At 37.2% G+C, this 14,741-nt stretch overlaps 1 protein-coding gene across 2 annotated transcripts in view; it reads right to left on the reverse strand.

Moving 5' to 3' along the window:
- Positions 1-14,382, reverse strand: part of LOC127425749 (hippocalcin-like protein 1) — a 58,149-nt gene extending 43,767 nt beyond the window's left edge. The window contains exons 1-2 of one of the 2 annotated variants that reach the window (XM_051672013.1): positions 13,753-14,382; positions 12,391-12,464 (exon numbers count right to left, since the gene is read on the reverse strand). The gene's annotated coding sequence lies outside the window, so the exon portion shown is untranslated. The remainder of the gene's footprint in view (positions 1-12,390; positions 12,465-13,752) is intronic. The other variant, XM_051672012.1, reaches the window with a different exon arrangement.
- Positions 14,383-14,741: the final 359 nt, after the last annotated feature.

Below are 14,741 nucleotides of genomic sequence, written 5' to 3' on the forward strand. Positions count from 1 at the left end.
AATTATAGCGAAATAACAGACTTGTACTTTAGTACAAATACGTAATGTACAGCATAGTTACCTCCGTTTAACCTCCATGGTCCTTTTATAATACCATAACAACAACAACCAGCTGTACAAGTTCAGATTAAATTCAGAAAACACCTTTTGTACTTTGGGTAAAGAAAATATATGGCAATGGTTTTCTGAAACAATAAGCCACGAGAAGCTGTTCGTTAAAGTGATTCTTAGCCTAGGCCTAAAACCCCACTACCCGTAGTAAAACCACAGTAATGCATAGCCTTGAGTGGCTTATTGCTTTTTTTAAATGGTGGAAACAGAAATATGATAAACCACAAGTCAGATAGTCACTCAGTCAGACAGACTGACTGTCACTTAGATAGTCAGATAAACCATCAGATAGATAGATAGACACAGACACGGACGGACGGACGGACAGACGGACGGACGGACAGACAGAGCACATAAAAGCAGATTAAAGGCCTAGTGTGTTTTTGTTTACATTTGAATTTTTTGATAGTTGGTGTTTGAATAGTGTTGGCCCGTTTGAACATGTTGTCAATTTAAGTCTATGGGATTTTTTCAGATTTTTCATCATTTGCTGTGTGAAAACCTCAATTCCGATCGATTTAAAAAGTCATACACACTATTCCAGAACAGTCTGAAGGTCTGTACCAGGTTTGGTGGATGTAGCTCGAAAGTTCTAAGAGGAGTTAGTATTCTAAATTTTGGTCTCTGTTTAGGGATTTTGAAAAAACCCTACACGAAGTTTGTAGGATCAACATAAACAAGTTCCACCAAGTAATGTAAATTACGGGCCTAACTGTAGACTGTTTATGGTTGAAAAGCAATGTAACAACTTGGAACATTAATACAGAGTGTGCAGAGACAAGTGTGTGCTTACTGACATTTAACCAATCAAAACTGTCTGTTCAATAAAAGTGTTCAACAATTTGTAAGAATTGTATTCAGCAATAAAATTCCAGAAAAACCTGTGAAGTTAGTTAAAAAAAACTGCAAAATAATCTCAAAACCACTGATGTTTAACGAATTCATTAATTCTTGTCTCAAGCATGCACCTGCTTAAAGTTGCTGTGGGATCTGTTTCTGAGCTTCTGTTGCCAGATTCAGTGGCGTCTCCTGCCAACCAACCTGACTGTTCAGCCGGGAGAAGACACAAACACATAAATCACCTCACAGGGAGCTTCATGCTGCTGCCCTTTCCTGAGATCTACAGTAACTCCTCAAACTGTGCCTGAAGGTCATTAGTCATGATTAGGGTAGATAGAAAGGCTACCCAAGGAAAACAGTAAAATTTTTAGTAGTGATGTTGTCAGTTGGGATGTGTTACGATGTTCGACAAGTCATCCAACAATTAGTCGATTTGTGAGGTCAACATGAGTGTTATGTTTTTAAGTTCAAAATAGTCCAACTTTTAAAAATGTGTCTAGAGTCCCCTGCATTCCTCTCCATTCAGTTGCTATCCATTAATTCCATGTAAAAAAAGAATGTGTCTTGAGTAAAAAAAAAAATTTTTTTTAAAAATTTAAAAATGATGCCAGATCGTTTTTAGGTAAACTACCAGCCTACACTAAACTACCGCCCTTCATATGGTAATGTCTGAAATAACTGGTTTAATTCAACCAAAAAATATTATTTAACATAAATGAATCAAACTGAATACATCAGTTTACACCAACGAAACTAGTGACCACTTTTCACATTGTAATAATAAAGGGATTTCTTAAGACCAATTAGTGGACTAGTCACTCAGAAAACCAACCAACTAGTTGATTTTGAAAATATAATGTTTTGCACATCCCTAGTTGTCAAGGGCTTTCGCTACTGTAATTTCCTGTACTGCAGTTTGCACATTAGTTCAAGAGGACCGAAATTATGGAGGCAATGTAATTAGAATGTAACTTCTGCTTTGGATTTTCCATCTTTCCCCTGGGATGTGTAATGCAATGGAGTGAAGCGAAGATACATCACTCATTCCCCCAGTGATACCTGTTGCCTGAGTTATTCTGCAGATGTAAATCCCACTGATTGGGATTTGGGTGTTAGCTCTCTGTGTACTAGCTCGAGGAACACAAGTAGCATTTCTCAGAGAGTCTGATCTTATTAGTGAAGGAGGTGATTAAGGTTGTGAGCAATTTAGTATTCAAAGACATCATCCCATCAATACTGGAAGACACATTAAGTCTTCCAGCATCAATATTAGGAGCAATATAAACATGCCTAAATTATCAAAGCAAAACATTAGCTATGTGTACATTATCTTTAAGTACCCAATTGCTCAAATCCTTGATCCACTTTTTCAGTAATAAAATATACAGTCAGCCAGTAATTATCACAAAATAAACCATCACATGGTGATCAGAAACCCAATGTAAAGTACACTGTACATATTATGTCAAATATCTCTGAATATTCTCAAAAGAAAGCCTTAGAATATACATATGACACATAAATTTGTGAAATGGTATTAGACTATTTTTGTTCTTGTCACAGCTTTACTAAGGTCAGAAGTTGGTCAGCTCTCTTGGGGACCGGAAGGACAGGAAATAGCTCAGTATTTCAATCAGCAAACAATGACCTTAATAATTTCTGCAATCTACGAATCAGCCTGCAGTCACTTGTCTGAACCTGCGAATTCTGGGAACCTGGCACCTGGTGATCTTCAGCCACTTAACAACTGCTAGACATATAAATCACATCTGTTCCTCCGACAGGCACTTATTCCAATTGCCGTATTGTGCCCGGCTACTGACTTATTCCTAAAGCCTGCACTACCAACATTTTACAATCTGCTAATAACAGCAGCAAAACCAAACAGTATAACAGCCATAAGAAAAAGAGTCCCAGCTGCAGTAATGCTTTTAATTTGGAGTAATGTAAATTCTAGTAAATTCCTAGCAATTTCAGTGTTTTTGTGCAATATTTATGATTTCAATATAGAGTTTTCTGCACAAGTATTCAGTGGTAGCGCTGCAACACTCTAGAATCTATAGTGCCTTGGCTAAAGAATTGAGAGTGAGAAATTCTGAAATGAATGTGATGAGAGATAAAGACTGGGTACTGCAAAATAACACAAAGACAATAAATTGACAACACCTTCCAATTGTGAAGTCTATGTATGCTGCATGCAAAAATAAGCATATTGCACAACCAATGGGGGGATGGTTGTGGTGGCTCTCTAGGAAACAAGCCAAAGGTGACAGTGGCAATATAAAACTCCTTAACATGGTTAGGTAAGATGCGAATGAAACCTTAGTAACCAAGACTCAGCCAGGAGAGTCCACCTCGTCAGGCTGGCACATTTAAAAACAAACAATCTAAAGAAGCTTGTGGGTGATTGTGTAGTTATAAAGTCTTTGCTTTTGGATAAAATTCACAAGGGCCCTAAGTCTAATGTCATACTGTATTAACTTCAAATTGAGATGCTGAAAGAGTGTAAACAATGCTAGCGTTCTTCTTCTTTTCAATATTTTGTGTTAAATTAGCATGTATCCTTACATAACACATTTTTTTATTCCTAAGATTTTTGATCCAATCATAAAGGTAAAAAAGGTTGTTCTTTGTTTTACCCCCCTATTTAAAAGACCACCATTGCTGGTCACCAGGATACAGTATGTTGTGTTTTGAGTGCTGGTTCCTGGCACTGGATGTTGAATTAACTTGCTTAATACTCAACTAGCTTCAGGAGACTGACCGTGCATTTTTTTTTGGTAAACACCATGGCTGTACTTGTCCACCAGCCAAACCAGTGCTAACCAGCATAAGCCAGCCTGGATCAGCATGGAAATAAATGCTGGCCTAAGCTGGTCTTTTCACCAGGAAAAAATACAATATTCTGAATATTTTAGTAGAAACCCAAAGTCAAGCCTCTCCACTTTCACAGAGATATCAGGATTCAACTTCAGTGAATTTCTTTTTCTTTATTTTTTTTTTTTTTTTTCAGGCCTGAGAGCATAATGGATTTTGTGGAAGTTTCCATTAATGGAAGCAGAATGTAGTGCAGCTCATTCCCATTTTTAACACCACACTGAAATGTGCCACACTCAAAGGACACCCTCCATCCTACATCGTAATAATTCTCACCACACCTTAATTGCCCAGGGTACCATAGTATTCAGGTCAAGGAGAACTGATCTCTCATTTACCAGGTCTTTGATGATAAAAAAAACAGGCTTTAGGGTCGGCAGTTACTGCCAGACCTCCAAAGTAATGACTTTTTCAGCATGCCAACCTCAGATTCAGATTTATTTTAAATGAATAAACTTACCTAATGGATACTACAAAGAGTAGATAGCATGAAATATGTCCATGTGTGATAAAGAAAGAAGCAAAAATGTTTGCAAAATACTAATTTGCTGCATTCATACACTCAGTGTTTGGGACTGATAATCGAATTAAATAAAAGGTGTGACTTTCAAATTGTCATACAACAGCAGAACCATATTAAGCACTCTAAATCAGGACTGTCCATTCTGCTGCTAAGAGCCATTGTAAAGAAAGAGACAAATCCATATGGCAGAGCTTTAGTATTGGTTTTCACACTACTGCTGGTATTCCCAAATAAGGATAAAGTATTCTACCTATTGTTTGGTGGGAGGGCTTGGGAAACTGTGTTAATGGGTGGGTAAAAAGGAAACAGAAAATACTTAAAAAGTATGCTATTTGAGACGTTATGGAGCTCACTATCCCATTTCCTGTCGTGATGAGGCCAAGACTAAAAATACACATCCCCTTTCGTCAGAACGTAAATTGCCCCCTCAGCACAAATTTCTCCTTCAATCGCTATCATGTAGCACAGAGCACAGTCTCAGAGGAGGAAACAAGCCCCCACAATCCCCAAGCTACGGATCAAATGTGCCACACTGTTGGTTTACTTTGATCCTGTAATGGGTTATGTACGTGTACCGTGTGTTGACTTTACTATTTCTCTTGACGTGACTCAACACTGTTGCTATGTTGTGTCAGACCAAGGGAGTCTGAAGATTAATTGAGTGCACTGACCTTCAACGGTTTCTCTTATTTCGTATACCATGTATATATCCTTTGAGACAGCTTACAAGATATGTTCACTATTCAAAGAGTCTGATGTAGGATTAAATGATTTAAATATTATAAGAGCCCTTGTGGTCCATCCTAACGGCCAACAAATATGCAAAGTAATGCTTTAGGAATCAATATGCATCAATATTTCAGTAGAGTTTTAACATCAAACAAGGGGGAGTGTCTGAAGTCATTTTTTGTTTCTCTTTCACAGGAGCACGTTAGGTTTGTTATACTGATTCCCACTGATAACTCCTGAGTTTGTGAGTCTTTCTGTCTGTTTATTTTAATAATGTCTAATTAAAAAGGGCGCCTCATTACACTTTATCACACAGAAACTAGACATGTTGGTACCCTGACATCGACTCTATTCTGCCGAGATTCTGACAAGCAAGATGATTCTCCCATCAGACATTTTGCATAAATTCAAATGTGTTTGAGAACAGCCTCCGAGACACGGGTTCTAGTCACATGGCAACCAGGAAGTAATCGCGTAAACATAATCAATGATGAGCAGGTTTTCCTCTAAGATTACAGTTTTACTCCACTGACAGTTAGGTTTAGGTTTGGGGTAAGGGTGTTTGGTTAATAAAATATGTGTTCCTGTTGACTGTATAACATAATTTACAACTAAAAACAACTTGCTGTACAACTCACTTTTGGCGCCACTTTGTGGAAATTTTACTTGGAAACTGCAGTGTATCTGTCTGCGTCCTGCAAGACTAATGCAGCATTCCAAACAACTCGGAACTCTGGATTTTCCCACCTCCTACTTGAAAATAATGACTGGATGCCACTTGAAGTTGGACATCCGACTTGTGAACTCGGGGTAGATCGATCAACCCCAACTTCAGCGAGTAGCATAATTTGACATCATTTCCAAGATGGCGCGACCTCCGAGCATTAACCGGAGCTGAGTTTCGTGAAGCATAAAAACAAACTTTTAAGTATATTCACTGCAGGAAATGTTTGTATATGCAATATACAATAAATGTACAAGAGTACATTGTAGTACAGTACGTTAAGAAGAATTGTTTGTGTATCAATCAATGTCTAGGTTTTCACCAATTTTGCTCATGAAATAGCTACTAGATAGCCAGCTAGATAGCATCTGGAAGACTGTGCATGTGTTTATGCATTTGGCATGTGTTCATGGGACTGTGACGTGATTGACTGGAATGCACTGAGGTCGGAAATGGAAAATTTAAACTCGGATATTCCCACCTCCGGCTTCGTCTGGAATGCAGCATTAGAGGAATACTCACTACACGACACGCCGACTACAAGTAACGCACACTTTGGATCAAAAAGCTGAAAGAACTTTTAAAATCATATCATTTTATGATTCATGTTGTCTTAACTAAGTAAATATTACAAAGAATAACATCACATACTGTATCATATTATTAAAGGGAAGCAATAAATGGTGAAATTAAACATTTCTCATTCTGTTTTTTCCAGTTAGCTAACCACTAACCAGTTAGCCAACTAGCTTAGCATACTGCCAGCCAATTAGCCTGACTGCTACACAGTTGTATAGCTTCTTCTCTTTCATTTCCATCACTTTTGTCAGTATGATTATATTCACTAAAACTTTTAAGTTGCTGTATATTTCAAAATTTTACAAACTTAGGTTAGGCTTAAGGTAATTAGTCTGCCTCATTACACTGTTCATACTGAATGTTTGTTTTTGTGGGCAGCCAGCAAAGACAACGCAATAGAATGGTGTGTTTATTTTTATTTCTATTTATTAGTATTGGGTTCGAGTCCACCTTAGTCGTGTCCGAGTAAAGTCCGAGTCTTTAAACAATCGAGTCCGAGTCGAGTCCGAGTCCAAAAGGGGCCGAGTCAGACTCAAAACTGTGTCCATAACAGGCTGAGTCCGAGTCGAGTCCGAAAGAATCTGTTCAAGAATCTGAATTCTGAACTCAAGTGCCCCAACTCTATTATTTATTGCAAAACTCTGGTAACATATCATTTGTTTTATATACTGTAATTGTTCATATATTTATTTTACATAGTTTCTAAATAGTTGTGCATTAATGTGCATAAATAACAATAAAGAAAACAATTTGTCAGTATAAATGCAACAAAAACACCTCTGATGCATTTCATATTCATATTTTATGATTAGTATCCTGCTAAACAAACTTCAAATTTGTTTCAGAATGAAAGCATATGCTTTAGGTGTATGAAGACAAAACTGTCCTTCAACACACTTCTTTTTGTATCTTGTTAACTTTTTCAATTATTTGTTGATATTTCCCCTCTGCTCAAACCTAGACTAAAGAAACTGAAAGCTGCATTAGTCATTACAACCAGAGTTATTATTATTTCAAATTTTAATTTAGTTTTTTTTCTACTTCATTTTCAATTTGTCCATTCAATTTAGTTTAGTTTTATCTAAAATTACATGTAATGTAATTAATTAAATACATTTAAAGTGTTTAAAACATTTAATAAATGGTAATATTAAAACATTTAATAATGGCCATAAAATTAAACAGAAAATAAAACAGAAAAGATCAGATACCATTAGAAATGTTTTTTTATTCTACTACACTTCACATTTTTGAGTCCTCCTGCTGTGTCCAGGTGTAGCCTACTTCCCTAAAGTTAAGATAAAAAAATGTTTTATGACAAACTCTCCTTGAGCTGACTTGTTTTTCTTTTCACATTATATTTAGTATGGATAATAGGTGAATAGAGACTTTTGTTCTTGCTTTCTTCTGACTTTTTTACCATTGAAACGCAAGCGCCAGCTTTACAGGTAACACACAGAGGTTGCGCTACAAATATGTAACGGACTGAGTTGTACAATTTCCACCATAGTCTATTTCATCCATCATATTAGTTTAAAAATCCCTAATATGTAGCATATTTGATTTTGTCTCGATAGTCAGCATTTTCAGTTAGAAATCATGTGCTTCTAGCCAGTAAAGAAAACAGCACAGTGAGAATTAATGAGACAGCTAATGAGCCCGCGAGATTTCTAAAAGAAATCCAAGAAAAAGCCCAGACGGGAGACTCTAGCCTTATAGAGGCAATGCATCATGTATCTCAAGTACAGCGTAGAAACGTGAGTCTGATAAAACATTTGTTCTATTTAATAATTTGCAGAGCTGGGGAATGTACTTTTTAAAGTGTACTTATGTTTTGATATTTCTGGATGAGAGCGGCAGAGCACGTGTGGCGATCTCTTTTCCGCACACACATACAGCACTCGCGTGGGCAGGCGAGAGAGAGAGTTTAAAAAGTACTTTGAAAGAGAGCGTGCTGCTGCTCTCAGCCAGAATAATCACACGACATATACGTGTGAAAACTGATCAAATACACAGAATGTATGATAGTAACTGTATGATGTAGACTGTAGAAAGCACATCATTATGAAGACAAAGCCAAATCCTGGATATTTAGAGGCAATTTTGAAATCCCGGCCGGATGCTTTTTTCAGGTCTGAAAAAGAGGAAATGTCTGGGGAAAAGAGGAAGTATAGTCACCCTATGTTACGTTATTTGTTTTCTTGTTTGTTTGTCATTGCATCACAAATTCCATGGACACGGCTGGACTCGGAAGTCCGAGTACAAACGCATCCGAGTCCGTGACAAGTCCATTAAAATTGAACTCAAGTGCCCCAACTCTATTATTTATTGCAAAACTCTGGTAACATATCATTTGTTTTATATACTGTAATTGTTAATATATTTATTTTACATAGTTTCTAAATAGTTGTGCATTAATGTGCATAAATAACAAACTTAATGACCCCTATCAGCATGGAGGCAGCATCATGTAAAAGGAAATCATTTTTGTTCGGCCATTCAGCCCCATTTCGCATCCGGCCCAATGACATTTTTCATCCACACCTTAACTTCTCAGTGATCCAGACTTAAGGAGAATAGAATACCAAAGCAGGGCACTTTCAGATAGAACATGATTAGCCACGGACATTATATTGCTCTTAAGTTTCTCTGCTGCCAGCGAGCATTAAAAACAGCATGAGACTGATTGCATTTACTCAGACAGAGTCTAACCAAGAAACACTTGAGTACACACAGAAACACACACACATCCACCACACACATTTAGAGTAGAACAGCACAGTGGTTCTGAAAGAGCTGCTTAGAATCAACCACAGTGCGGCTGTGTAACTGAGTAATTGGCTACCCTTTCAGCAGTCTAATGGAAGGTGCGGTGTGAGGCTGGCTCTGGGTGTTTCTATGGAAAAAGAAGTAAGGGCTTCTCATTGGGGGGCAAAAGCAACATCCTCCCTTGAAAAGGTTTGCAAGGTCACAATCACATCCCTCAGTGCAGCCACAATTAGACTGAGTGGAACGCTGTGGTCAGGTGAAAGGCACAGGGCTTGGATACTTGAGTTGTTCAAATGAGAGCTATAGCTCTGACTCATAATGTAGTAAAAAAGCTAAATATAAAATTCTCAAAAATTGACTGCTTCTCAAAGCTCAGCGGTGTGTTTACGAAATGAGGTACAAGAGGCCATGCAATATTCGTGGTTTCCACACTTTTTAACCAATGATTTTTCACCTTGCTCTGGGTTTGTGATCAGGGTTTAAATTGGGATTTTTGAGAAGGGGGAACCCTAACAGAAGTGGGCAGCGGAGCACGTATAAAGAGTGCCGCTCTGTGAATTCAGCGGACAAGGTTCCGACACAAACATAGAAGCATAAAGGGGTAGGTAATTGTAATTAACTTTTAAAAAAAACTTTCGAGCGAGCACACTTGCTAAATAGAGACAGAATCCATCAAAAAACTGAATTGGAGTTTGCCTGCAGGATACGTAGAATACGTAGAATGAAGTTATGAACAAACTACTGATGTTTTCTTTTTTCTTTTTTCTTTTTTCTTTTTGAATCTGGAATTTCCAGACTGTTCTACCCCAATTGTGATTGAGTGATTTGCTAATGAAACCGATTCATTAATAATAACTGACACAAAAGAACAATTTGCTTCTAAATCAGACATCACTGTGCCTTGCAAGCAAATTATACTCTATCCAAGAGTAATACTTAGCTGATTAAATATTTTTTATTGTACATTCATTATAGTAATTTCCATTACTTTTAGAAGACTTTTAAATTTTATTCATTTCCATGACTTTTCCAGTTTAAATTTCAATGATATTTCCAGGTTTTCCATGACGGTGGGAATCCTTTTTTATTGTGAATATGGTCACGTGAATAAGTACATTACTGTCAGGCCCAGACGGAATATGTGCATGCAGAACTCTACAGAAAACTCTGCAGGATTGCGACATCTGTCATTCATACTGTATAAGTTCTACCCATTTCTCAACTTTGCATGTTTGTTTTTAAAATATTTTGGCCAATTTCAGGATGCTTTCAGCCATAAGAGCATAGTACTCAGCTCCATTTAGTACATTTTTCTATGTTTCAATCCCTTCGCAAAATTCCGCAGATTTTTCCTCAAAATCAGCACAGAAAAAAAAATGTGTCGATTCTGTCTGGGCCTGCTTTTTGCTTTTATAAAAAAAACTTGATAATAAAGATATTAAGATATTAAAGACACAAATGTGGTGAACAGGTGCTTTGTGTCATAGCTGTCACTACATTTTGGATTTTAGCACGGCTAGAATGTTTTATTGACCAGTCAGCATCCAAAACGAAACTATGCATTTTAGAACATGTGCTTGAAAACAAATGCGGTCCCCAAATGACCAAATGAACTCTTTTAAGGCATGTTTGATTGCAGCACCTCTAACAGCCTCCCTGCTGCATCAAAATGAATGGCCCTTTTAAAATAAACTAAGTGTTCCTCCAATTTTATTTTCAATATTTATCTCTTAATGAACTTAAAAACAATGGGGACTTTAATGTGTTCTAACAACTACCACAGATGTCATCTTTATCTCTGATTAAGTGCCATGACTAATACTATCATTAATGTCCTTTAACTCACAGGTCAGTTATGTGGATATTTTATGGACCAATGTTTCTGCAGTAACGTGTGCCATAAAGTTACATTTAATGTGCAGCAAACTATAGGTTTTCTATACAGAGAGCATAAGATCCCTTATTGTTGTAGAAGGACAAAGGGGATGAGATCCACGTTAAATTCAGCCTTTCACCAGTGGCAAAGAGGATCGTGTGCTTCTAGCCAGTAAAGAAAACAGCACAGTGAGAATTAATGAGACAGCTAATGAGCCCGCGAGATTTCTAAAAGAAATCCAAGAAAAAGCCCAGACAGGAGACTCTAGCCTTATAGAGGCAATGCATCATGTATCTCAAGTACTGATCCTATACTTTAAAAGGGTGCTGTAAATGGAATGCAGAAACTACAGAGCCCTTGAGTTACTGTCATCCTCTATTTTCTCAGCCTTCACTTACATGCAAAGTAACTTTCAAAGCTTTTCTTAATTGAGAAACACAAAGCACTCACATTCTGAAACCGTGTTCAAGGTAATTTTGAAATAGATTCTGACATCTACTCAACCCCCTCAACCACATCTATCACATGAGCACATAAATTAACCTCACACACTTAACAGTGCATATAAGGTATGAAAGAAATACCTGACCCCACCCTTGACCTCATGTCACAAGGCTTCCATTGATCAATGTGCTTCTTTGAATAAATAGTGAACAGCAGCATGATTACAACCACATACGTTTACAGATGAACCCAGCCCAGTTCACACTTATCTTCTTACATAACCAAAGTCTTCACCAACATTATTGACGGCACAGAGAAGAACCATTGAAATGCATGTTCAATTCGGATGTCACTCATGTCATGTGAGATTAATAAAAGGATCCCGGTTTGATATACATGGATTTAATGGTCTAGAACAGAAATGAGTTCATGTACTGTAAACCACAGGTAATAATAATAATAATAATTATATATATATATATATATATGTATATATGGTCACAATATTTCCTTCAGAGAGTAACTCCACAGAATCATCATAAAGACACATAAAATATGGATAGGTGATTTAATCCATTGTTTTGAAATGGATGAAAACACAAAATTATTTCAAAGCACTTGGTGATTCTACATGAATACGAAATTAAAGAAATATTCAATACAAGTCAAGCTCAGTCGACAGCATTTGTGGCATAATATTGATTACCCAAAAAATTTTTTACAAATTTAAATTCAACCTATCCCTACTTTTCTTTAAAAAAAAAAAAAAAAATCTCAGTTACCGTGAGGCACTAACAATGGAAGTAAATGGGGCCAATCTGTAAACGTTAAAATACTCACTGTTTCAAAAGTATCGCCACAAGATGTAAACAATACGCATGTTAACATGATTCAAGTGTGATAAAATCGCTTACTAACCTTTTTTGTGTAAAGTAATATCCAATTTTACAACTCTGTTGCCACGACGATGCAATGGCGTAAACCGTTAAACCCTAAAACGACCATAAAAACGTAAATTTAAACCTTGCAGCTTACATAGTACACAAGTTTTAACAAAGGAATTAATATAAGTGCTTTTTGTTTTAAATTATAAGCTTCACATTTCTGCCTTTAAACCCTCTAAAATCTGGCCCCATTCACTTCCATTGTAAGCACATAAATATTAAAACACATACAATCAACACAAAACTAACTAAAATTAGTTTTTAAATATGCATCTTCACCGTTATGCCAAATTTTGCCATCTTTATAAAAGCACTGAAGCAAGGAGAAATATGCTGCCGTCTGTCGGTAGTGGTGGCTTCATACATTTCGTTTGTTGTGGCTCACCAGCAATATTAGAACACAGTATGGAATTCTTCGCAGCTTTAATCGAATCCATTAAATAATGAGGCGATTATTTTACAGGTATCACACAAATGCGTGATTCAGATGTTGATACCGTCACCCATTCTCTATAAAAAGGTAAACATGCCACTTTTTACAAGATGATAACAAAACATCGTAGTACAAGTCGATACAAACTGCTTTTGGACAAACAGCAGTCTATTGACGCCTAATGCAGATCGCCGGACAATCTATGCATTGCAATTCAGGTGCAATTGTATACAGTAATTTTGCAGTGAACACTTTTAAGCACGCTAGTCAATGATCCCAGTAGCCGAGACAGTAGTGTTGCCTGTGAGTCATGACCCGCTCTGATAATACGCAGCTTCCTCGAACTCTTCCTCACAGGCAGCTGAGAAAAGCTCTTCAGTTTGAACAATAGCATCGCATGACTGTCCAAAAAGAATTACTGGAAGCGCGCACATCCGTAGAGCGAGACCCCCTGACCCATCCAAACATTCCATACATTCGTCATAATCGCAAAATTCGTATCAATTCATTCATAAAGTACAGTTCAAATTACAATGAGGCTGCACAATGACCTAAATCCTGTGAACTGTCAGTCAATGGAACGCCGTACATGCAACAACAATTATGTTTTTTATTTTGATTTTATTTTATTTATTTTTTTACAATTGCGTTCTTTTAAATGCCTTTCTTTTTATGAAAATTACATTAAAGCGTTGTTTTATTGTTTATTTCAACTAGGTTTTATTGTAGATTATTCTCCATTAGAGAAACCCGTTATTTCGCGCGTGTTTATGATGGGATGTTATCTTGCAATACAGCAGTACAGACTGCAATAGGAGAGCTAATGTTCCGTCATTAAGAATGAAAACATATGAATATTTTAAATAAGCAGAACGCATTGACCGGTGATCATATCTGGCTTACCGTGTCACAGAAACACTAAGTTTGCTTCGATGTGTTGATATGTTGCGGAAGGAGAGCAGGATAGCCGGGCACGCGCCTTCTCGTACGGTCCAGCGAAACTGTCTACTGCTGCCGCGCGCTGCAGACCATGTTACCGTCGGATGCCCCGCGAGAACACGAGCCACGGCGGTGCTCTGCTGAACGAGGAGGCTGTGCGTCTACACAACTGCGCCGGAGGAGCGGATTTAAAGCAAGGGAGGGTGTTGGTAGGATTACGTGGTGCCGTTTTAATAAGATGTGACTACGCCGAATGGGATCGCTTCTATGGTGTCAGGGGCCCGTGCCCTAACGCTTTCTTTCAGATGATCATAGCAAAGGAAAAAAACAAATATGTGCATTGATAGCTGACTTTCTTCTGCTGAGAGTGGTTGCAACTAACAATCATGTTCAGTTAAGATTGACTTTACTTTCTTTATGTTTGGGGTCCCAGAGACCCCAGAGATTTATGTGTAAAAAATAATAATAGTAATTGCAATACTAACCCGATATTTTCCCTTTAAATTATCTTACTATATTCCTCTGACCTAATCAAAGCCCATCTGACAGCAATTATGGAAGCTTTAACCATCTATTGAATGCAATATATTAATTGTGTTACATCTGTTTGGGGTCACCCTTGCAAAAACACAATGTAGAAAATACAATAAAATAAACAATTAACATGAAGTGCTGCATTGTGTAGGTTAGGTTACGCCAATTATAAAATCATAGCTTGGATAAAAATTTAGGTCATGTTTTAGAGACCCCACACAGAAGTAGGCTAACATTTTACAGGGAGGACATATGAACAGTGTTATCAAGTTTTAATCAAACGTCACAACTCTCAAGATTAGGAAAAGACACTTTAATGTTAAAGGCATAGTTGACCCAAATATGAAAATTCTCTCATGATTTACTCACCCTCATGTCATCCCAGATGTGAATGTCTTTCTTTCTTCTGCAGAACACAA

Source organism: Myxocyprinus asiaticus, chromosome 34 (genome assembly GCF_019703515.2).
Source record: "Myxocyprinus asiaticus isolate MX2 ecotype Aquarium Trade chromosome 34, UBuf_Myxa_2, whole genome shotgun sequence".
In the NCBI taxonomy this organism is placed as follows: Eukaryota; Metazoa; Chordata; class Actinopteri; order Cypriniformes; family Catostomidae; genus Myxocyprinus; species Myxocyprinus asiaticus.